Source organism: Elephas maximus, chromosome 18 (genome assembly GCF_024166365.1).
Source record: "Elephas maximus indicus isolate mEleMax1 chromosome 18, mEleMax1 primary haplotype, whole genome shotgun sequence".
Classification (NCBI taxonomy): Eukaryota; Metazoa; Chordata; class Mammalia; order Proboscidea; family Elephantidae; genus Elephas; species Elephas maximus.
Window position 1 is genome coordinate 17175751 of NC_064836.1, and position 27079 is coordinate 17202829.

A 27079-nucleotide genomic window follows, 5' to 3' on the forward strand; every position below is an offset into this window, starting at 1 on the left:
TTATTCAACTTAGTAATATTTGCCATTTTGATTTGTTTATTATCCTTTTAATATCTATAGAATTTGTAAAGGTGTAACGTCTTCCATTCCTGATATTGGTATTTTGTGTCTTATCTCTCTCTCTCACTTTTTTTCCCTTGATTAGCCTAGCTATGCATTTATCAGTTAGACTGATCTTCTCCAAGATCCAGCTTTTGATTTCATTGATTCTCCTGTTTCTAATTTATTGAGTTTGTTTCATTTCTTCTGCTTACTTTGGGTTTAATTGTCTCTTCTGTTTCTAGTTTCTTAAAGTAGAAACAGAGGTCCCTGACTTGAGACTTCTTACTAATATAAGCATTTAGTGCTACACATTTCTGTCCAAGAATTGTTATAGGGGCATTTCACAAATTTTAACTTGTTGCACTTTAATTTTGTCCAGTTAAAATACTTTCTAACTTCCTTTTCGATTTCTTCATTGACCTATGAGTCATCGAAAAGTGTGTTATTTCATTTCAAATATTTAGGGGTTTTCCAGCTATAGATTTCTAATTTAGTTGCACTGTAGACAAACAACATACTTTGTATGATTTAAGTTCTTTTAGTTTATTGATAGTTGTTTTATGACCCAGAATGTAGTCTATCTTGGTAAATGTTCTGTGTACACTTGAAAAGATTGCGTATTCTGCTATTATTGGAATATTCTTATAAATATCAATTAGGTCAAGTTGATTGTTAGTCTTCTCTGAGTTTCCGTCTACTTGTTCTATCAATTATTGAGAGATTTGTTAACCTTGCAGTTCTGTTTTTCTTCTTGTATTTTGAAGTTCTATTATTAGGGGCATAAATGTTTAGAATTGTTTATGACTTCTTGATGAACTGGCCCTTTTATCATTATGTAAAATGATTTTCTTTATCTCTGATAATATTCCTTGTTTTCAAGTCTACTTCATCTGATATTAACAAAACCACTGCAGTTATCTTTTGGGATATCTTTTTCCATAAATGGCTAGAGTAAATAATGAAAGCCAAAAATGTGAGCCACATTTTGTAATTCTGTAGGAGTCATGTTAAGAAAAGTGAAATTAGTTTTAATAATATATTTTATTTAACCCAATATTTGCAAAATAGTCTCTTTTCAACATGCAATCAATATAAATTTTTTAATGCAATATTCAATATATCTTTTTTTTTATACCAAGTCTTCAACATTCAGTGTGGTGTAGTTTCAGCACATCTCAGTTTGAACTAGCTATATATCGAGTGCTCAATATTCACATGTGTCTATTGAGGCTAGTGGCTACCATATTGTATAGTACAATCCTAGATTTTTTAAAATGTAAATGTTAACCAATGTGATGGCTAGGATTGTGTGTCAACTTGGCTGGGCATGATTCTCAGTGTTTTGGCAGTTGTATGATGTTGTAATCATTTCCCTGTTGAAATTGATATGTGATCACCCCCAAGATGGAATCTGCTGAGTGGTACCAGTGGAGACAGGGCCTGTGGTGGCTCACTGCCCTCTCAAACCTCATCTTTCCACCCTCCACTGCCTAATTCCTTCCTGCTCACCTTGCCAAGGCTTTTGGCTGGTTCTAGATCCTGCAGCTGCCTCTCGTTCGTCTGACCTGGCTCTTGGGACTTGACCTAGCAGCTCACCTGCCGATCTTGGGATTCTTTGATCTTCACAGCCTGTGAGCAAAAGTTCTGCTCTCTGACCTGCTGTTCTTGGGTGCACCAGCCCCTGCAGCTATGTGAATCAGGAGCAGCCTTGAGGTCTCGCCTGCCAGTCTTGGAATTCATCAGTCTTTACAGCCTGTGAGCAAGAACCCTGCTTTCTGACCTGCTGATCTTGCAATTGCCAGCCCCTGTGGCTATTTGAATCAGGAGAAACCTCTATCTTGATGTATGGATTTGGGACTTTCCAGCCTGTACAATCATGTGAGCTGTTGCCTTGATATGAATCTCTCTTTATATGCTCTTTATATGCTTTACTGGTTTTGCTTCTCTAGAGAACCCAGCCTAAGACACCAATATTCAAATAAAATATGTGCTGATGTTTTCATAATCCTGTGGATTAGACCTTTTAATTGCCGTATAGCTGAGAAACTAGGAGCCATAAAGGAGGCCTGTGCAGAAAATGTAATGCCAGGTACAAGAGAAAAGCGTAGTTAACTATGGGTAGGATGTGAAATTATGACAAGAATGCCAGTAATTGAGCTGAAGAAGTAATGGAGATTAAAAGAACTCAAAGCTCTAATTCTTCCAGCTCTTCAAAATGTGACTAGATGGCAACGAACAACAATGGTGAGTTGCCAGAATTTAAAAATTGATTTTTTGACTTGGAAGCTCATTCTGCAATTGTGTGAAAACATGACAGACTTTTATCCCAAGCTGTACAGAACAGCTGTTCAGGTCTGTAGACACCAGTGCCAATTTGGAGAGCTGTAGTAAATGCAGAAGTGACTTAGATTTCTGAAGGGTCTTGGTGGGGTTGGGATGAGTAGATTTGCCACCTCTGATCAGAAGTCTATTCAGAGGAAGCCTGAGTCCTGGATTAGAGACTAATCCCCTAGTGATGATGGCGAAAAAATGACCACAGATTCTTCATGTCTTTGTACTTACACCCTTGATACTTCCTCCCAGTCGAGGTAGAGTCTTTCTTAATACCTTCAGTTTGGCCTGTGTTTTAACTTGCTTTGGCCAGTGGGTCAATGAGGGAAGTGATGGTTCAGTGGTAGAACTCTCACCTTCCATGTGGAAGACTTGGCCAGTGCACCTCATGCACAGCCATCACCCAGCTGTCAATGGAGGCTTGCATTTTGCTCTGATGCTGAACAGGTTTCAACAGCACTTCCAGACTAAGATGGACTATGAGGAAAGGCCCAGAAATCTGCTTCCAAAAATCAACAAATAGTGGCAGAGCCAATGTGGTGCTACAGACAGAAGAACCATGCCATCCCTGTACAGCAAAGATCTGAAAAACTAAGTAAAACAGATATAAACATCAATCCTGGAACCCTAAGAGTCAAATGAAGGGATAAAGAACTTGATCAAGTACTGAATGGAATAAGAAACTGATGGAGAACAGAGAATGAAGAGAGCTACAGAGTGGAGGTCCACTACCAGCTAATGTGGCAGGGAATCGCTCTCTTGGACCACAGCCACCAAGGACCACAGACAGGGAGTACAGGAAGGCAACTTCATAGACCTCTCAACAGGAGACAGCGCACCCAATAAACAGGGATACATGCTTTCCCACGCCCCACCATTCTTCCTTCTGCGTGGCCTTCACTGCTTTCTAATAAGCCATGGTTGCTTGGCTGGGGAGACACCAGTTCACTGCTGTTTGGGTCCACCTCACCTCCAACAGCTAGTTCCCCCAGCACCATGTTTTGGTTTTTTTCTTTTTAAAAATTTCTTCCCTCTCTCTACCTTCCTTCCTTTCCTTTCTCCCTCCCATCTAGCTCTGTGCCCTGTCCCCACTCTTTCTTAATGAGCTATGTTACACTGCTTGGCTAGAAAGCCACTATCACAAGGCCTCCTCAGGTCCATGCATCTGTCAGCCAGCTCCTTCAGCACCATGTATATAATTTTTATTTATTTATTGCTTGTTTCTTCTCTATCTCTTCCTTCTTTTTCTTTCTTTCATCTACCTAGCCCCATGTGCTGTCTTTTACGCTTCTCAATGGGCCATGCTGCACCACTTGGCTAGAAAGCCACTGGCACACAGTCTCCCAAGGTCTGTGCCACACCCACCAGCCAGCTACCTCAGCACCATAGTTTGTTGTTGTTTGTTTGTTTCTTCTCTCTCTCTCCCTTCCTTCCTTTCTTGTCTCTTGCACACATAGCCTTGTGTGCTGTCCTCGTCCCTTCTTGAAGGGCTGTGCTGCATTGCTCGGCTACAGAGTCACCGGCACATGGCCTCACCAACTCTGCACTGCCTCCACTGGTTGACTCCCTCAGTGCCATATTTTTTTAGTTTGTTTGCTTTGTGTATTTTTTTTCTGTTTTTTCTGTCTCCCTCCCTTCCTTTCCTTTCTCCTGCCCACCTAACCCTGTGCACCACTTCTCCCCCTTATCAACAGGACATGCTGCACCACTCAGGTAGAAAGCCATTGGCACACAGATTCCCCTGGTCTGTGCTGCCTCCACAGGCTAGATGCCTCAGTGCCATATATATATATATATATATATATATATATATATATATATATATATATATATATATATATATATATTTATCATCTTTCCCTTTCTGACTTTTCCTTTTCAATCCAACTCAGGCCCTGTGCTGCCTGCACACTGTCCTGAGGGGCCATGCCACACTGCCCAGTGAGAGAGACACCAGCTCACTGCCATCCAGATTCTGCCCTGCACCCAACAGCTGAGCTCCATCAGCACCATATTTATTTGTGTTGTTGTTGGTTTTCCCTCTCTCTCTTTCCCTTCATTCCTCTCCTTTCTCCCACCCACTTAGCACTGTGTGCCACCCACACCCCTTCTCAACAGGCCAGGCCTCACCACTTGGCTACAGAGCTACCAGCACACAGCCTCTCCAGGTCTGCCCCGCTCCCACCTGACAGACCCCACCATAAACTGCTATTTTATTTAACTTGGGGGGATTTTTTTTTTTTTGCTTCTGTTTCTGTCTCCTTTCTCTTACCCACTTGGCTCCGCACATTATATCCTATCCCTTCCCTCCTGCTGATCTGCACAACTCGCTGAGAACCATGCCCCTGAGTGGCACCAGTGTGGACCCCTGGATCTCTGAAACACCCCCTCACACTGGTCCCCAGGCCTGTCCTGCTGACCCTAGTTTGTGCTGCAAATACCACCCTACTCTTCCCTCAACCTGCTGGGCCTGTCCTTTGCACCATAGCTGAGTGACCTGCCCTAGCCACCTGGACAAGTTGGTGAGAAGAAACATGCCCAGAGATGAGCAAGAAACAAAACGCATCCAGCCCACCTGCACAGACATAATCTAATGAAACAAAAAAGCAGGATGAAACAAACAAATCTACAATCAATAAACAAAGAAAATAATTCTTGAATGTCCTGGAGACAGCAGACAGTATGAAAACTTATAAAAAAAAACCAACAAGACGGCTCCAGTAAATGACCAAAATAAAACACCAGATGAAATTCTGGTAGAAGGAAAGGTATTGGAACTATCTGATAGGGAATTCAGAACTCTAATATTCAGGGCTCTCCAAAACATTAGGAAAAAGATGAATGAAAACGCAAACAAAAATAAAGAAAAAAGATAAAAACCATGGAAAATACAGGCAAAATCAGGGAAAACACAGACAAAGCAGTGGAAGAATTCAGGAAACTAATACAGAAAAAAAAAAAACATCAAAAACAAATAAACAACTAGAAATCATACAAAAACAGCAATGAGAAATCCAAAAATTAAACAAAATTTCATAAATAGTGCAAAAGAAAATTTTAGGAACAAATGTGAAACAATGGAAGACAAGAACAGCAAAATTGAAGACAAATCTTTGGTTATTGCTTTGAGGAAAAATCAGAGAAGAGAATGAAGAAAACCTGAGAACAATGTGCGATACAATGAAGTGCAAAAATTTGTGTGTGATTGGAGTTCCAGAACAGGGGAGAAAACAGAAAAGACAGAGAGGAATATTGAAGCTTGGCTGAAAGAAAGCTTCCCTAATATCGTGAAAGATGAAAAGCTGACCATCCAAAAAACTCAGTGAATCCCATATAGGATAGAACCGAAAGGAAAGTCACAAGACATATTATACTCACACTTGCCAAAACCAAAGATAAAGAAAGAATCCTGAGAGTAGCTCAAGAAAAACAAAAAGTCACATACAAAGCGGAAACAATAAGACTAAGCTCTGATTACTCAACAGAAACCATGCAGGCAAGAAGGAAATGAGATGACATATATAAAGCCTTGAAAGAAAAAAACTGTCAACCAGGAAGAATATACCCTGCAAAACTTTTGCTGAAATATAATGGCAAAATTAGGACATTTCCAGATAAACAGAAATCAAGAGAATACATAAAAGCCAAACCAAATTTACAAGAATTACCAAAGGCTGTCCTTCAGTTAGAGAACAAACAAAAGTGGACAACTACACAGGACAGCATCAGTGAGATACCAACGTAGGTAATGAACCCTAAAGGATAAAGCAAAATTAAAAGGTTTACAGCAGGGAACTAGAAATGTCAATCTGTAAATGACAACAAAGTCAGAACAATAAAAGAGGGAATAAACGGTATAGGTATAGAACTTTCAAATGGTGTGGAAGTCAAGGTGATATCAAGTAACAAAATACTGGTTTAAACTTAGGAAGATAGGGATAAATTTCAAGGTAACCACAAAGAAAGTTAACAAACCTGCAATCAAATAAAGAAGAAAGCTATAAAGTCTCAGTAATCACAAATCTACAAAAAATAAAGAAAGAAACAAAAAATCCACAGACAAAAGGAATTCGGCACAGGAGAGTAAGCGGAACAAAGAAAATGTCAGCATGAAAAAAAAATGCACTACAAAATGACAGCAATAAAACTCACGCCTATTGATATTCACACTGAATGTAAATGGCTTAAATCTATCCATAAAGAGACAGAGAGTGAAAGAATGCATAAAAAAACTGGACTTATCAATATGCTGTCTACAAGAGATATACCTCAGACACAAAGACATAAAAAAAAAAACAGAGCCGTTGAGTCAATTCCGACTCATAGCGACCCTATACGACAGAGTAGAACTGCCCTGTAGAGTTTCCAAGGAGTGCCTGGCGGATTCAAACTGCCGACCCTTGGATTCACAGCTGTAGCACTCATGTCTCACAAAGACATAGATACATTAAAAATTAAAGGATAGAAAAAAAATGTCAAGCAAACAATGACCAAAAAGGAGCAGAAGTGGCTATACTAATCTCAGATAAAATAGACTTTTAAACAAAATCCACCATAAAGGACAAAAAAGGACATTTTATAATAGTTAAAAGGACAACCCACCATGAGGACATAACTATAATAAATGTCTGCACACCCAATGACAGGGCTCCAAAGCACATAAACTCCAACATCACTGAAAAGAGGAATTGGCAGTTCTACAATAATAGAGGATACACACCACTCTCAGTAAAGGACAGAACATCTAGAAAGAAACTCAACAAATATACAGAAGACCTAAAGGCCAAAATCAACCAACTTGACCTCATAGACATATATAGAACACCCCACCCAATGACAGCAAAGTATACATTCTTTTCCAACACACACAGGACGTTCTCCAGAATAGAATACATCTTAGGCCTTAAAGCAGCCCTCAACAAAATCCAAAAACCAACATAATAGAAAGCATCTTCTCTGATCCCAGCACCATAAAAGTAGAAATTAATAGTAGCAACTGCAAAGAAAAAAAATCATATAAATGGAAACTGAATAACACCTTGCTTAAAAACCACTGAGTAAGAGAATAAATCAAAGATAGAATAAATAATTCCTAGAATCAAATGAGAATGAAAACACATTACACAAAAAACTTTGGGACAAAGCAAAGGCAATGCTCAAAAGTCAATTATAACAATAAACGCACACATCCAAAAAGAAGACAGGGCCAAAATACAAACGTTAACCCTACAACTCAAACAAATAGAGGACAATGAAAGAAGCCCACAGCCACCAGAAGCAAGGAAATAATAAAGATCAGAGGAAAAATTAATGAAATAGAGAATAGAAAAACAACAGAAGGAATCAACAAAAGTTGATTCTTTGAAAAGATCAACAAATCAACAAACCACTGGCCAAACTGACAAAAGAAAAACAGAAGAGGAAGCAAATAACCGAAATAAGAAATGAAGCAGGGGTTATTACATCAGACCTAACTGAACTAAAAAGGATCAAAACAGAATACTATGAAAAACTATACTCCAACAAATTTGAAAGCCTAGAGGAAATGGACAAATTTCTAGAAACACACCACCTATCTAAACTAGCATAAACTGAGGTAGAAAATATGAATAGACCCATAAAAAAGGGATTAAAAAAGTAATTAAAAAAAACTCCCAATGAAAAAAAGTCCTAGCTCAGATGGCTTCACCGCAGAATTCTACCAAATATTCAGAAAGGAGTTCTCCCCAGTACTCAAACTATTTCAGAACATAGAAAAGGAAGGGATACTTCCAAATTCATTCTATAAAGTCAGCATAAACTGGATACCAAAACCAGGCAAAGATACTACAAAAAAAAGAAAATTACAGACCAATATCCCTCTTGAGTAGAGATACAAAACTTCTCGACAGAATTCTAGCCAATAGAATTCAGCATCATATAAAAAAAAAAATACACCTCAACTAAGTGGTATTCATACCAGATATGCAATATTAGAAAATCAATCAACATAAACCACCACATAAATAAAACAAAAGAATCACATGGCCATCTCAATCCACACAGAAAAGGCATTCGATAAAAATTCCTGATAAAAACTTTCAATGAAACAGGAATAGGAGGGAAACTCCTCAACATAATAAAGGGCATCTATACAAAACCAACAGCCAACATCATTTTCATCAGAGAGGGGCTAAAAATATTCCCCCTGAGAACAGGAACAAGACAAAGGTGACTTCTATAACCACTCCTATTTAACATTGTGCTGGAAGTCCTAGCTAGAGCAATAAAGCAAGAAAAAGAAATGACATCGAAATTCATAAGGAAGAATTCAAACTATCCTTTTTATTTGTGAGTGTTGTGACTGTACACATAGGGAACCCAAAAGACTCCAGGAGAAAAAACTGGAATTAATAGAAAGATTCAGTCGAGTAGCAGGATACAAAATAAACATAAGAAAACATACATAAATCAGTTGGACTCCTATATACCAGGAAAGCAATACTGTTTATAATAGCCCCTAGAGATATAAAATACTTAGGAATGAATCTAACCCGGGACGTAAAAGACCTATACAAAGAAAACTACAAAACGCTACTGCAAGAAACCAAGAGACCTACATAAATGGAAAAACATACCATGCTCATCCATAGGTGGACTTAATATGTGAAAATGTCAATTATACCCAAATCAGTCTACAAATACAATGCAATCCCAATCCAAATACCAACAGCATTTTTAACAATATGGAAAAACTAGTCATTAGCTTCATATGGAAAGGGAAGAGGCCCTGGATGAGTAAAGCACTATTGAAGAAGAATAAAGTAGGAGGACTCACACTACCTAACCTCAGAACCTACCATACAGCTACAGAAGTCAAAAAAGCCTGGTACTAGTAAACCGACAGACACATTGACCGATGGAACAGATTCAAGAACCCAGGTGTAAATCTATCCACCTATAGTCATCTGATCTTCAACAAAGACCCAAAACCCATTAAATGGGGAAAAGACAGTCTTTTTAACAAACGGTGCTGGCAAAACTGGATGTCCATCTGTAAAAAAGGGAAACAGGACCCGTAACCCACACCATATACAAAAACTAACTCAAAATAGATCTAAGACCTAATTACAAAACCAAAAACTATAAAGATCATGAAGAAAAAATAGGGTCAATGCTAAAGGTCCTAATACATGGCATAAATAGGATACAAACCATAACTAACAGTACACAAACACCAGAAGATAAGCTAATTAACAGGAGTCTTTTAAAAATTAAACACTTATGCTCATCAAAAGACTTCACCAAAAGAGTAAAACAAGAACCTACAGACTGGGGAAAAAAAAAAAAATTGGCTATGACATATTGGACAAAGGTCTAATCTCTAAAATCTGTACGAAAATCCAACACCTCTACAACAAAAAGACAATCTCCTCAAAAAAAATTAGCAAAGGATATGAATAGACGCTTCACCAAAGAAGACACTGAGGCAGCTAACGACACTTGAGAAAATGCTCACAATCACTAGCCTTTGTTGTTGTTGTTAAGTACCATTGAGTGGGTTCCAAATGATAGAGACATTATATACAGCAGAACAAAACACTGCCGGGCTCTTCACCATCCCCACAATCTTTGTTATGCTTGAGTTCATTGTTGTAGCCACTGTGTCAATCCATCTCGTTGAGGGTCTTCCTCTTTTCCACTGACCCTCTACTCTACCAAATATCATGTCCTTCTCCAGGGACTGATCTCTCCTGAAAACATGTCCAAAGTATGTGAGACATAGTCTTGCTATCCTTGCTTCCGAGGAGCATTCTTGTTGCACTTCCTCCAAGACAGATTTGTTGATTCTTTTGGCAGTGTATGGTATATTCAATGTTCTTCACTAACACCACAATTCAAAGGCATCAATTGTTCTTCAGTCTTCGTTATTCATTGTCCAGCTTTTGCATGCCTATGAGGTGATTGAAGATACCACAGCTTGGGTCAAATGCACCTTAGTCTTCAAGGTGACATCTTTGCTGCTATTCATAAGGTTTTCACTGGCTAATTCTTTTCAGAAGTAGACCTCCGGGTCCTTTTCCTAGGCTGTCTTAGCCTGGAAGCACAGCTGAAACCTATCCACTGAGGGTGACCCTGATGGTATTTGAATACCAGTGGCATAGCTTCCAGCATCACAGCAACATGTAAGCTCCCAGGGTACAACAAACTGACAGGCATGTGGGCACTAACCATTAGAGAAATGCAAATCAATACTACGATGAGATACCATCTTACCCCAGCATTACCAGCAGGAACCAAAAAAAACAGAAAATAGCCAATGTTGCAGGGACTGCAGGGAGACTGTAACTCTTATGCACTGCTGGCAGGAATGCAGAATAGTACAACCATTTTGGAAAATGATGTGGCACTTCCTTAAAAAGCTGGAAATAGAAATACTATATGATTCAGTTATCCCACTCCTAGGAATATATCCTAGAGAAATAAGAGCTGTCACATGAATAGACATATCCACATCCATGTTTATTACAGCATTATTCACAATGGCAAAAGATGGAAACAACCTAGGTGCCCATCAATAGATGAGTGGATAAACCAACTATGGTACATACACACAATGGAAGAACAATAAAGAATAATGATGAATCTGTGAAACACCTCAGGACATGGATGAATCTGGAGGGTGTTACTCTGAGTGAAATAAGTGAATCACAAAAAGACAAACATTGTATGAGATCACTACTACAACAACTCATGAAAAGTTTTACACACGGAAAGAAACAATCTTTGGTGTTTACAAGGGAGGACAGGGGTAGGGAGGGAAAAACACTAACTAGAAAATAGGTAAGTTTTAACTTTGGTGAAGGATAAGACAGTACACAATACTAGGGAAGTAAGCACAACTTGACCAAGGTAAAGTCATAGAAGATCCACAACCTCCCTGAGGGACCAAATTGCTGGGCCGAGGTGGGGACCATGGTCCCGGTGGACATCTAGCCCAATTAGCATAAGATAGTTTCACATCCTACTTGGGCAAGTAGCACCTGGGGTCTTAAAAGCCTGTGAGCAGCCATCTAAGATACTGCACTGGTTCCACCCCATCTGGCACAAGGGAGAATGAAGAAAACCAAAGACACAAGGAAAAGATTAGTCCAAAGGACTAATGGACCACAGCTATCACAGCCTCCACCAGACTGAGTCCAGCACAACTAGATGGTGCCTGGCTGACAGGCAGGTAATTGCCAAACATGTGAGTGAGGCCATTGGGACTAGCCAGTCCCCTGCCAACCCACTAACCAGAGACACATAAGTGAGCCTAACCAAGATCAGCTGAGCCTGGGCTATATTAGAAAAAAATCACTCAGCAGAATTGTCCAAATGAATAGTTGTTTTAGATCACCAAATTTGGGGATTATTTGTAGCAAAAGCTAACCAAAACACTCTTCTAATTTTTGTTTGTAGTTTGTTAAGCTAAGGCACAGGAAGGATTGCAGTGACATCCAAACAAGTTACAAACTCCAGGCATCTTGCAGGGCTCATTATATGAGGAAGAGATTTGGTTACAGAGAACCAATTTAGGCTTTAACACATGAAATAACACTTCTTTTATTGGGCTATGGTGGTAGGTATCAGAGCCCTGGTTGCGCCAGTGAGTTTGGCTGCTAACCAAGAGGTCAGCATTTTGAATCCACCAGCCGCTCCTTGGAAACCCTTTGGGGCAGTTCTACTCTGTCCTATAGGGTCAGTATGAGTCAGAATTGACTTGATGGCAACAGGTGTTTTTTTTTTTTTTCGGTTTTACTGGGTTGTGGTGGTAGGTGTGCCCTTTGTGTTAGGCTGTTCTCAAGTGAAAAAAACAACAGAGACCCTGGAGGAAGAGGCTGAAAGAGGCAAGGTACTCACCCACTGCCATGTTTTACAGAGAGTGGGAGTCAGCAACATGGGGGCAGACCTTGACTCAGGATTTGAGCAAGTGTGACAGAGGCGTGTTCTCCTAGTGTGCCTACAGAGCCTCTGACACAAAGGAGCTTCTCTCAGTGAGGGTGTGAGGGCTGCAAAGAGAGTGTGGATTTTCCCGTGTTCTAACAAGTCAGACCAAGCAAGGAAGCAGGAAGCCAGAGGGAGATTCAGAGACTTACGTGCAGTGCCATAAGAGAAAAATGATTCCGGGTGGAGGTGATGAGGGAAAGGAGGGTGTGTCTCCCAAATCACTATTGTATCTTGTCTTGTCCCGGTTCCTCTAAGAGAGAATTGTGTAACAGATTTAATGGGGTAACAACTAATTTCTTAGAGGAAGGTAGCAGGGGGTGGAGAAAACATTTATAAGATAAAGCCAGAGGGGACTTGGCCTGCACTTTCAACAGTCATATACAAGCCTGTCCTAGGGGAGGATAAGAACTTGTGAGCCCACAGGATGCCTTCAGAAGCTGAGCAGCAAGTGATGTGGTCCTTTCCTGTGTGTATTAGTTGGGAGGCAAGTTTACTGCCACACCAAACACTCCCCAAATCTCAGGGGCTTTAAAAACAAAGGCTTGTTTACTGCTAACACTACATTCCCATCTTTGGTTGTGGGGCTGGGGCTGGGCTCTGCACACGGACCCATGAGTAGGGAGCCTCTTGGGCAGTGGAGGGAGCATGAGAAACCACAGTCTGCTCTTGCATGTTTTGCATTTTACTGGCAGAAGCACTTCTCTTCAAATACATGGGAGGAAAAATCCTACCTAATGACTACGTGCCTGAATAACTGGTGAACAACATAATCACTATCACACTGGGACGACAGAAATTTTCAGCACAACTTCAGCCAAGGGTGGGGCCAAGATGGCAGAATAGACAGACACTTCCGTTGAGCCCTCTTTACAACAAAGACCCGAAAAAACAAGTGAAATGAGTATATTTGTGACAAGCTGGGAGCCCTGAGCATCAAAGGCAAGCTTAGACAACGAACTGAGGGGTAGGAAGAGGAAGAGACCGTTGAGAAGCGGAGAGGACTTACCAGACCTGAATCATGGGGAGCCTTCAGGCACCGTTCCTGGAGTGGTGGCGGCGGCGGGCAGGTCCTAGCATTGGGCGGCAGTTTCCTCAGGGAGAAGCAGCCAGCCACACAGCCCACTCACACCTCCGGAACCTGAGGAGAAGGGCACTCTCAGCAAAAGCTAAGTACTTGTGTATATTTTACCCCACCCCCACCCCCAAGCCGGCTTCAGCGGCTGAATCCCTAGGCCTGAGATAGACCCTGGTGAGCACCTAGAGCCATCCTTCTGGCCTTGGGGAAGGAAAAAATTTGCAACTGGGGGGAAAAGATAATTTGCTATCTCCATTAACTGGGGGAGCTCAGGAAAGAAGTGACTCCTGTCCAGGCATAAACCGTCTGTGGACCTTGAGCACCTTTCCCTTCTGCATGGACCTGTGTGGGCCTATGTCTGGAGAATAGGCCCTTGTTCGCAAACTCCAACCATTTCAGCTGTGTGGCAGAGAGATGGGTGTTTGATGTTTGACATTGCTTTGCCTATTAAACAAGGTCCTCACCTACCCACAACAGGGACCTAAGGAATGGTAGCTGCACTCAGGTCACCCAGCCACCCATGACAGGGATCCAGAGATCTCTCCCAGTCCTTACAACAAAAACTTTGGGTGCCCATGGTCCCTCTGCGGGACCCTCCCACCAACACGCTCTAGGGAACAGAGAAGAGTTTTCCTCAGAGATACTTGGGGGTTGATTCTCAGCCCCTTGCCTTGTTCAGAGTGTGACCCCCTGCTGCAATCAGATACCAGTATATATGCCACTCACCCCTGCCCCTCTAATACTGTAGGACAGAGCCTGTATCACACACTTGATATCAGTTACCTGGAAACCTGAGCTGAATTCATACAAGAAAACTGAATGGACTCCTAGACTGATATACCTGATAACAACTCTAGCCAGCCGGGGACAGGACACCAGAGTGCGAAAGGTGAAAATAATCAAGCTAGCTCACTCAAGCAACCCATAGGGGTATACCAAAACAATACAAAGCAAGCAGTTACGACACAGTAAGCAAGCATAAACTAATACAATAACTTATAGATGGCTCAGAGACAACAGTCAATATCAAGTCACATAAAGAAACAGGCCATGATCACCTCAACAGGCTCTCAAAACAAAGAATCCAGGGATCTTTTAGATGAAAGTGCATTCCTGGAATTACCAGATGCAGAATACAAAAGTTTAATGTGCAGAACCCTTCAAGACATCAGGAAGGAAATGAGACAATACACAGAACAAGCCAAGGAACACACAGATAAAGCAACTGAAGAAATTAGAAAGATTATTCAGGAACATAATGAAAAGTTTAGTAAGCTGGAAAAATCCGTAGACAGACAGCAATCAGAAATTCAGAAGATTAACAATAAAATTACAGAATTAGATAACTCTATACAAAGTCAGAGGAGCATAATTGAGCAAGTAGAAGCTAGAATTTCTGAACTCGAAAAACTTCAGCCAACATATGCTCATTCCTTTTGGGTTTCTTCTGCATATCAATCAAGGGCAGTTTCTCAGCTGATCAGCACAGGGAGCAGAGCCTGTTTTAGCAAATATGGACTCAGGGGACACACAGAGGGAGTCATGAGGTTAAAAGAGCCCCACGTTTGTGAGTAGAGGACTGGTCTAAAATATGATGTACATTCAACATTGAAATTGATTCATTTGCTCCTTCACCAAATATTCGTAGAGTGCCCACTATGTACCAAGCATTGTTCTAGGCATTGAGGAGAGAGCAGTGAACATTTAAAAAGTTGTTAAAATTAAATGCAGCATTTAAAAAGAATGAGGTGCATCTATGTGCACCAATGGGGAAAGGTATCAAAAATACATTAAATGAGAAAAACATGTCACAGAAAAGTATGTATCATATCATTCTATTTGTGTAAGAAATTCATGTATATATACACTTTTATACACATATATATAGATATATATAAAAAAAATTTTTTTTTTATACATATATACACATACATGCCTATATATGAGTGTGTGTGTGCGTGCGTGCACATGAGTGTCTGTGCCCATAAATCACTTCTGGGAGGACACGCAATAATATCGAAGTAGGGAGGTTTTCAATTCAAGGAAGGCAGTGAGGGTTGAAAATGCTGCAGAAAACGTTGTTGGTGGTTACAGTCGAGTTGGCTCTGACTCATGATGACCCCATATACAACAGAATGAAATGTTGACCAGCCTGTACCCTCTTCAAGATCAATTGTTGTGGCCACTGTGTATTTGGACTGCCTTCCAACCAAAGGGATTCATCTTCCAACACTATATCAGATGCTATTCCATTATGATCCACAACGTTTTTATTGGCTATTTTTGGAAGTAGATCCCCAGACCTTTCTTCCTAGACTGTCTTAGTCTGAAAGCTGTCCACCATGGGAGACCTTGCTGGTATTTGAAATACTGCTGACATAGCTTCCAGCATCACAGCAACGTGTAAGCCAGCACAGTATGACAAACTGACAGATGGACTTAAAAAAAAAAAAAAAAAAAAAAACAAACCTGTTGCTGCTGAGTCGATTCCAACTCATAGTGACCCTATAGGACAGAGTAGAACTGCCACATAAGGTTTCCAAGGAGCGGCTGGTGGGTTCAAACTACTGACCTTTTTGGTTAGCAGCCAATCTCTTAACCACTGTGTCATAGTGCCAGAAAATGTAAAAGCAAGCTTATTAAAAATTCCAAAGAATTTAGAAATTTAGATATATAAGTTCCAGAGAGTTGGCACTGAGAGCCCAGGTGAAGTTGGTAACCATAAATTCATAATGGTGCTTATCTGCTTAACTTTACTTTTTTTTCCATTTCTCTGATGGCATGAAACAGCAGATCTCTGATTCACTTAGGATTGGGATTTTGTTAGATGCATATGATGAGACAAAGGAGTAAAGTGGTTTAGGATATTGATAAAAGTGGTCGAAATAGTAAACCACTGAATCTTAGTTGGAGAGGGGAGGAAGAAAATAAAAAGAAGGGCTGGTGGATGGTGATGTTGAGGGAAATGTGTAGTGGCAAGGGCCTATTAGAAATGAACAAACTGGAAAAGTGGTTAGAGAGCAGGGCTTCTGAATTTTATATTCTGCAGGTGGAATAGTTCTAGGTGATGGCAAATCCTAGGATGGCTGTAGAAGTGGGTGCAAAGTGAGGAAGAGAATGTCTCTGGAGATGTGGCACTCAAGAGCTGAGGGGCCAGCCCTTTCTTAACCATATTCTGTGTCTCCCAGCTAGGTCTCTAGACCAAGGGAGCAAGAATGGGAAGAGGGTGGTAGTAGGGAAGGTGAGGTGTATTTGGCAGGTCATAATTTAGGGATTCCTGAGTCCTCTGGGCATAAAGCTATTTATTGCCATCCAAATCCCCGTGTAGTGTCTAATAATAAGCTGTATGATCCTCTGGAGATCAGGACTCCATTCCTTAGCTCCTGTCTACTGGGACCTGAAATTCCATCACTGGTCTGATTGGTCAGTGTTCCAGGTCCCCAAAGGGGAGGGCAAGATATTTTGCTGTAAACCTACATTTCTTTTAGCATGCCATTTGCTAGACCTAGTTTATGGCCACGGTCTATTCACTGACCCTGGAAAATTAGGTACCAAGAGAGGGTCAAGTCTACCTCCTCCAGGAGGTAGCAGCCCTTGAGGGTTAATTAACAGAGGTTCTGCTGGAGATGTTTTCTCTCTCTCATAGTCCTTGCTTTTCTCAGCCTTCCCAACCCTCTGTGCTGACATCTACCCCCCAGGGCTGCCCCTATTCCAAACTGGAGAACTTGTTTGGAAGAGTAGCCCACAGTAATTGTAAGGCTTATTATGAAATTTCTGTATTTTATGAATAATATGGGTTCTTGGGACTATTGGAAGAAATGCTATTTCTAGTATACTGCTGGACATGGAAGGTGGAAGGGATAAGTGGTCATCCATGCAAAACCCAACACCCTGTCCCAGGGACCACAGAACTGTTCTGAACACTATTTGGGGGCATGTCTAAGCTGAGATCTTGGCTAATGCTGTCATTTTTTATTTCTACCAAAGTTAAGAAAATCTTGGTAGCCTGTAGGATCCAACTACTCACACAGAACATGTCTAGGAGTATCTTAGTCATCTAGTCCTGCCATGAGAGAAATAGCACCAGTGGATGGCTTTAACAAAGAAAAATTTATTTGAATGGCTTTAACAAAGAAAAATTTATTTTCTCACAGTCTAGTAGGTTACAAGCCCAAATTCAGGGTGTTGGCTCCAGGGGAAGGCTTTCTCTCTCTCTGTTGACTCTGGAGGAAGGCTTCCCCTGGTAGAGGAGATTCTCAGGTGCAGGGAGCCCATGTCCAAAAGATGTGCTCTGCTTTTGGTGCTGCTTTCTTGGTGGTATGAGGTTCCCAACTCTCTGCTTGCTTCCCTTTCCTTTTATCTCTTGAGAGATAAAAGGTGGTACAGGCCACACCTCAGGGAAACTCCCTTTACCTTGGATCAGGGAGGTGATCTGAGTAAGGCTGGTGTTACAATAGCACCCTAAATCCTCTCAACATAAAATTACAATCACAAAATGGAGGACAACCACACAATACTGGGAATCATAGCCTAATCAAGTTGATACACATATTTTTGGAGGGACATAATTCAATCCATGACAAAGAGTAACTAAAACATTTAGGGTGCACTTCCAGAATGTTGTGTGTGGGCCACTAGGCCTCTGGAAATGTGTCTGCAACTGCCATCACTCATTCACTACCATCTGTGACACATGTACCCAGGTCAGAAAGTATGCACCTACCCCTGTCCCATTGTCCCAGGAAATGTATCACACTACATTGCATAATAGAGCAATCCCCTCCCCTTCCAGCCCTATAATATCATTTTAGTGGTGTGGACATCAGGGATGCACTTAGTGGCCTCAGTTTTTTATCATAATTTTCTATTCAGCTTTGACTTTGTCATGTGGAAGACCCAATAACTAACTGCTGCCTGCAATGCAATTTTCTCCAACACAGATGCCGTATCTAACGACATCTAATCAGAGCAATAAAGTTAATAATGTACAAAAAGAATGTCAATGCAATTTTCTCCAACACAGATGCCGTATCTAACGACATCTAATCAGAGCAATAAAGTTAATAATGTACAAAAAGAATGTCATTGAGATTTAGACTCAGTACAGAACGTTCTTTCTTAAATATAGGTAGGTATTAAGGTTATAACTCAGGGTGAAACTCTCCCTACGTGCTTTGTATTAAAAGTCTATCGGTTAGTTGAAGAAAAAATATACTACACTTGTATTCCTACAAATATACCCTATATGCATGTTGCTGTTAGGTACCATCAATTTGGTCCCCAACTCGTGGTGACTCATGCACTTGAAACACTGCCTGGTCCTGCACCATTCTCATGATTGGTTGTGGACTGGACTGTCATGGTTCATAGGAGTCTTAGGCTGCATTCTCTAGAGAAGCAAAAGCAGTAAAGCGTATAGATATCTATATAGAGAGAGTTATACAGCTCCAGCAATTGTAGGGGCTGGAACATTCCAAGTCCATGGATGTAGGGGCTGGAACATTCCAAGTCCATGGATTGAGATAGAGGGTTCTCTCAATTCACATATCTGCAGGGGCTGGCAAACCCAAGATTAGTAGGTTGGAGAGCAGGGCTGTCACTCACAGGCTGTGAAGATTGACAGGTCCCAAGACTGGCAGGCAACATCACTAGGCTTCTCCTGATTCACGTAGCTGTATGGGCTGGCACAACCAAGACTGGCATGTTGGAGGGCAAGGCTTCAGTTCACAGGCAGTGAAGTTGGACGAATCCCAACATCAACAGATAAACTGATAGCTCAAGTCCCAAGAATCAAAGGTCAGGCAAACAGGAGGCAGCTGCAGGATCCAGAGTGAGCAAAAAGCCAGAACGTCTGCTTATATTTGGATGCAGGCCTTACCCCCAAGGAAACTCCCCTTCAACTGATTGGCTACTCACAGCAGATTCTATCATGGGAGTAATCACATATAAACACTGAGAATCTTGGCCCAGCCAACTTGACACACAATCTCAACCATCACAGTCCACCCCTTGTCAACTGGGCTCATGTGCACATCTCCTTAAAACATACATAATCTCTGTGTAAAAGACGTATACGAAGAAAACTACAAAACACTTCTGCAAGAAACCAAATAGACCTATGTAAGTGGAAAAACACCTTGCTCATGAATAGGAAGACTTAACATTATAAAAATGTCCATTCTACCAAATGCTATCTATAGATTTAATGCAATTCCAATCCAAATTCCTACAACAATTTTAATGAGATGGAGAAACAAATCACCAACTTAATACGGAAGGGCAAGAGGCACCAGATAAGTAAAGCATTACTAAAAAAGAAGAACAAAGTGGGAGGCCTCACTCTACCTGATTTTAGAACCTATCATACTGCCATAGTAGTCAAAACAGCCCACTACTGGTACAATAACAGATACATAGACCAATGGAACAGAATCGAGACTCCAGACATAAATACAACCACATATGAGCAGCTGATATTTGACAAAGGCCCCAAAGCAGTTAAATGGGGAAAAGACAGTCTTTTTAACAAATGGTGCTGGCATAACTGGATATCCATCTGCAAAAAACGAAACAAGACCCATACCTCACTCCATGCACAAAAACGAACTCAAAATGGATCAAAGACCTAAATATAAAATCTAAAATGACAAATATCATGAAAGAAAAAATAGGAGCCCTGATACACGGCTTAAACAGTATACAAAACATTACTAACAATGCAGAAGAAAAACTAGATAACTGGGAGCTCCTAAAAATCAAACACCTATGCTCATCCAAAGACTTCACCAAAAGAGTAAAAAGATTACCTACAGGCTCGGAAAAAAATTTTAGCTATGACATTTCCTATCAGCACCTGATCTCTAAAATCTACATGATACTGCAAAAACTCAGCAACAAAAAGACAAATAATCCAATTAAAAAAATGGGCAAAGGCTATGAACAGGCACTTCACTAAAGCAGACTTTCAGGCCACTAACAGATACATGAGGAAATGCTCACGATCATTAGCCATTAGAGAAATGTAAATCGAAACTACAATGAGATTCCATCTCACTCCAATAAGGCTGGCATTAATCCAAAAAACACAAAAAAAATAAATGGTGGAGAGGCTGTGAAGAGATTGGAACACTTACACACTGCTGGTGTACAACCACTTTGGAAATCGATCTGGCACTTTCTTAAAAAGCTAGAAATAGAATTACCATATGATCCAGGAATCTCGCTCCTTGGAATATATCCTAGAGGAAAAAGAGCCTTTACACGAACAGATATATGCACACCTATGTTCATTGCAGCACTGTTTACAATAGCAAAGAGATGGAAGCAACCAAGGTGCCCAGCAATGGATGAATGGATAAATTATGGTATATTCACACAATGGAATACTATGCATCGATAAAGAACAATGATGAATCCATGAAATATTTCATAACATGGAGGAATCTGGAAGGCATTATGCTGAGTGAAATCAGTCAGTTTGAAAAGGACAAATATTGTTTAAGACCACTGTTATAAGAACTCGAGAAATAGTTTAAACAGAGAATAAACTATTCTTTGATGGTTATGAGGGGGGGAGGGAGGGAGGGTAGGAGAGGGGTATTCACTAATTAGATAGTAGATAAGAACTACTTTAGGTGACGGGAAAGACAACACACAATACAGGCGAGGTCAGCACGACTGGACTAAACCAAAAGCAAAGAAGTTTCCTGAATACACGGAATGCTTCGAATGCCAGTGTAGCAGGGGTGGGGGCTTGGGGACCATGGTTTCAGGGGACATCTAAGTCAATTGGCATAATAAAATCTATTAAGAAAACATTCTGCATCCCACTTTTGAGAGTGGCGTCTGGGGTCTTAGACGCTAGCAAGTGGCCATCTAAGATGCATCAATTGGTCTTGACCCCCCGTACCAAAGGAGAATGAAGAATACCAAGGACACAAGGTAATTACGAGCCCAAGAGACAGAAAGGACCACATAAACCAGAGACTATATCATCCTGAGACCAGAAGAACTAGATAGTGCCCAGCTACAACCGATGACTGCCCTGACAGGGAACACAAGAGAACTCCTGAGGGAGAAGGAGAGCAATGGGATGCAGACCCCAAATTCTTGTAAAAAGACCAGACTTAATGGTCTGACTGAGACTAGAAGGACCCCGGCGGTCATGGCCCCCAGACCTTCTGTTGGCCCAGGACAGGAACCATTCCCAAAGCCAACTCTTCAGACAGGGATTGGACTGGACAATGGGATGGAGAGGGATACTGATGAGGAGTGAGCTTCCTGGATCAGGTGGACATTTGAGACTATGTTGGCATCTCCTGTCTGGAGGGGAGATGAGAGGGTAGAGGGGGTTAGAAACTGGCAAAATGGACACAAAAAGAGAGTGGAGGGAGGGAGCGGGCTGTCTCATTAGGGGGAGAGCAAATGGGAGTATGTAGCAAGGTGTATATAAGTTTTTGTGTGAGAGGCTGACCTGATTTGTAAACTTTCACTTAAAGCACAACAAAAATTAAAAAAAAGAAAAGAGAGGTTATGGAAACATAGCAGTTATGTATTGAATTGTGTCCCAAAACATATGTGTTGTAAATTCTAACCTCTGTGCCTGTGGTTGTAATCTCATTTGGGAGTGGGCTTTCTTCATTATGTTACTGAGGCAGGATTACTGTAGAGTGTGTCTCGAGTTAATCTCTTCTGAGATATGAAAAGAGCACGTTGAACAAGCAACCAAGCAAGCAAGAAGAGAGGACAAGCCACATGAAGATTTCCAAGGAGCCAAGGAATGGAAGATGGAAAGAGGCAAGGACCTTCCCCTGAACAGATGGAGAGAGAGACTTTCCCTAGAGCCAGCTCCTTAAATTCAGACTTCCAGCCTCCTAAACTGAGAAAATAAATTTCTGTTTTTTAACATTAAAAAAAAAAAAACTCTGTATAAAGATAATTATGAAGTCATACTTGTGCCTAACATGATACAACTAACATACAACCGACAATGCCCTAGGTCCATTTACATCCTATATTTTATAAGTGAAGAAAATGAAAATATTTGATGCACACAGACAAAACAGAAATATAACAATTACAGTCCTCATTTCTGCAACTGATCATATGGCTGTAATTGGTATCTAGAACTACCTTCTTCCACCACCCCTTCCATATTTCCTTTGCCTTCAGCAAGCAGGTGGTTGTGGTTCTTCGCCTGGTGGGGTGCCCCAAACCTTCATTCCTGAAGGGCCTGGGTCATTAGTAGTCATGTCAGAATTGGATTGCTGTAGTTTCCCATTGACTTTAATCACAGGGAATGGCTAGATACCCTAAGGGATCTCCTGCATTCCGGACATACTGTTCTTTACCTCCATTGTGTAACATCAATACCATTTCCTCTTGGTAATCAGGATCAATCACACCAGCCAGTGTTGTAACTCCCTTCTTAGCCTGTTGATCCAGAGGTATAAGGAGCCCAAAGAGGCCAGGTGGCATTTTAACTTCCAGTTCATTGAGCAATGATGGCAGTAGCTAGGGAAAGAGGATGACTGGTTTCCACAGAACATGTCATCTTATCCACTTGTTAAAATTACCCTCTGCTGAGGTCACCCTTGGCTGAGCATTCACATGAGACGTGAATATCTTCACTTCTTTGGCCCATTTTGAGAGGTCTATCCACATACTTCTTCCCCATAAATCCTTGTCTCCAATTTTCCAATCATTTTCCTTCCAACTCCCTGATCTTCCAGCCAATGGTTTATCTGACCCAACACAGAGCTCATGATGGGTAGTTCAGTTTCATGGCAACTTGGTGTCCCATAGTTAAGTGTTCAGTCTCTATTAAGGCCCAGTAGCAAGCCAAAAGATGTTTCTCAAAAGGAGAGTAGTTATCTGCAGAGGATGGCAGGGCTTTACTCCAAAATCCTAATGGTCTTCACTGTGATTTACCAATAGGTGCCTGCCAAAGACTCCAAAGAGCGTCTCTATCTGCCACTGACACTTGAAGCACCGTTGCACCAGCTAGATCGTATGGCCCAAGTGGCAGGGCAGCTTGCACAACAGCCTGGCAGAGCCTTGTCTTATTCTAGGCCCCACTCAAAACTGGTAGCTTTTCAAGTTACTTGATAAACAGGCCTTGGTAGCACACCCAAATAAGGAATATGTTGCCTCCAAAATCCAAAAAGGCCCACTTGGCATTGTGCTTCCTTTTTAGTTGTGTAAGAAGCCAGATGCAGTAACTTATCCTTCACTTTAGAAGGAATATTTTGACATGCCACACACCACTGGATCCTTAGAAATTTCACTGAGGTGGAAGGTGCCTGAATTTTTGTGGGATTAATTTCCCATTCTCTAGCATGCAAATGTTTTACTAATAAATCCAGTCATTGACACATCTTCCTTACTAGGTCCTCTCAGCATAATGTCATTAATGTAACGGACCAGTGTGACATCTTGTGGAAGGGAAAGGCAGTCGAGTTCTTTGCAGCCTAAATTATGACATAGGACTGGAGAGTTGATGTACCTCTGAGGTAGGCAAGTGAAGGTATATTGCTGGCCTTGCTAGTTGAAGACAAACTGTTTCTGATGGTCTTCCTAAAAAGGAGTGGAGAAAAAGGCAGTAGCCAGATCAATAGCTGTAAACCAGGTACCAGGAGATGTGTTAATTTGCTCAAGCAATGAAACTAAATCTGTAATACTAGCTGCAATTGTAGTCACCACCTCATTAAGGTTTTGATAATCTGCTGTCACTCTCCAAGACTCATCTGTTTTTTGCACAGGTCAAATAGGTGAGTTGAATGGGGATGTTGTGGGAATCACTACCCCTGCAAACTTTAAGTTCTTGATGGTGGCAGTAATCTCTCTAATCCTCCAGGAATGTGGTATGGCTTTTGGTTTACTATTTTCCTAGGTAGGCTTCCACTTGGCTTTTCCTACCATAAAAGCCCTTACTCTGTTTGTCAAAGATCCAACGTGGGGGTTCTGCCAGTTGCTGAGTATACCTATGCCAATTATGCATTCTGGAACTGGGGAAATCACTACAGGATGGGTTCAGGGACCCACTGGACCTACTGTGAGATGGACACGAGCCAAAGTTCCATTAATAACCTGACCTCTATATGCCCCACTCTACCTCATGGGACACAGTGATGTTTTGGATTTCCTGGAATTAGTGTCAGTTCAAAGCCAGTATCCAGTAATTCCCAAAAAGTCTGATTATTTTCTTTTTCCCAGTGAACAGTCACTCTCATAAAGGCCATAGATCCCTTTGGGGAAGGCCGGGAGAAAGATTAACAGTAAAAATTTTTGGCACTGTGTTGGAGTCCTTCCTCAAGGGGACCTGGTCTACCCTTCATTCAAGGGGTTGTGGGTCTTTCAACTCGCTCAAATCTGGGAATCCATTGAGGGACCATAACTCTATTCCAGGGATTCGAGCTAGACTGCTGTTTACCTGACCGAGAATTCATCCGTTTGTACAGATCAAGTAAATATTTAGTAGATTTCCTGTCTATTTCACTCCTAAGGACACCATGACTAAGTATCCAATGCCATAAGTCCGTATGAGTCAGATTATTCTGATTACTGCTTTGACTTCTCTGTTCCTTACTTAACCACACCCACCTTGTCTTTGTCAACTGAGTGCTGCCACTGGCACCAACTACCACTAGGTCCAATCAGCCCCATCGTAGCTAGGTGTCTTAATTCAGTTAGGGCAGTTCCCACTGTCAAATCCGATTTACATAAAAAAGCAATCAGAGCAGCCTTCAAGGATGCTGGAGCTCCCCTTACAAGTTTGTTCCTCACAGTTGTGATAAAAGGTGTGTTCTCTGGGCACTCCATGTGTGGGTCTGTGGATCTAACCTGGTAAAACCACTCTAGCGTGCCAATTTCCATAAACCTGTGGATACCTTCTTCTACAGTATTCCAAGGCAGGTCTGGTACTTCAACCTGATTTAGTGTAGGCCACCTGGTAATCCATGCTTCAGCAACCCAACCAAATAAGCTATTAGATCTTTTCCTAACTCCTCAAGCTGGAACACTGAATGAAGAATCTGTGCTTAGTGGATCCATATCAATAAACTCAGGCTGATCCATCTTTATGTTCCTTGCACCATTATCCCACACCCTTAATAGCCATTCTCACACATTTTCCCCAGGTTTCTGTTTGTACATATTAGAAAAGTCAAGCAGTTGTTTTGGGATGTAGTGAACCTTCTCTTGGGTCACATTTTGTACTTCACCTTTTGGGGCTCGCTGGAACTTTGGGGCTAGTTATAGGTCTAGAAGCCAGAATCAGTAACGTGGAATTGTTTTGAGAATATTAAGCATTGTCTTGTAAATCATCTGCCTCAGGCGATGCCCCAGGAGATGACTCAGGCAACAGCTCTTTAGAGCAGCTGGGCTAGGGCTAATCTCATTAGATGGGAGTGGAAGGGCTAATGATTTTTCTGGGCAGGGTGGTTTAGCAGACAAATATGAAGTAATCTCTTCAGATGGGAGTGGTTCTGCTGGCAGGAGTGATTCAATGGAATTTAGGGGCTCAGTGTCCCCAGCTTCCTGATTATCTGCCCATATGCCCCCAGCCCAAGTTTCAGGATCCCATTTCTTCCCAATCAATGCCCTTACTTTAATTTCAGACACCTCTCGAGGTTAGTAATTGAGCTGGAGTTGGAATTCAATGACTCTTACAATAAGTATCTGGGTTTGGTTTTCAGCAATTTCAGCTCTGTTACTACAAGAAATAAGACTTTCTTTCAAACCACGAGTGGAAGCCTTGAGGTCGTTTCTACAGCATTTGAGCTTTGACTCTGAAGCCCTGAGTGCATTTCTTTCTTTCACTGGTTTGTCTGGCAAAAGTAGGACCAAACAACCAGCTTCCTTATGCTTCTCATTCTGACAAAACCGTAGAAAGATATTGCACATGTGTTCACCCAGAGCTTCGCCTTTCACCAGTTCCTGATCTACTGGTGGTGATATTTTGCATATTTGCATCCTTACCTCATGCCACGGATTAGCAGTGCCCTCTTTACTGCCAGATGCAGAGTCATCAACATCTTTAAGAGTAACCATAGTTGAGAACCAATTTAGAAAACTTATTCTTACAATTTTGTATCTCTAGAACCATGCTTGGTACCAAATGTCTTAGGCTGGGTTCTCTAGAGAAGCAAAACAAGTAAAGTGTATAAAATAATTATGCAGAGAGATTTATATGAAGGAAACAGCTCACACAATGGTAGAGGCTAGAACATCCCAAGTCCATGGATCAGGATAGAGGCTTCTCTCAATTCAAGTAATCACATGGGCTGATGAACCCAAGATTGGCAAGTCAAAGAGCAGAGCTCTTGCTCACAGGCTGTGAAGATTGGCAAATTCCAAGACTGGCAGGCAACACCACAAGGCTTTTCCTGATTCACGTAGCTGCAGGGGCTGGCACGCCCAAGACTGGCAGGTTGGAGGGCAGGGTTTCTGTTCACAGGCTATGAAGATCAACGAATTCCATGATTGACAGATACTCTGATAGCTCAAGTCCTAAGAATCAGAGGTCAGACAAACAGGTGGCAGCCGCAGGATCCAGAGAGAGCAAAAAGCCAGAACTTCTGCTTATATTTGGATGCAGGCCATACCCCCAAGGAAACTCCCCTTCAACTGATTGGCTACTCACAGCAGATTCCAGCATGGGAG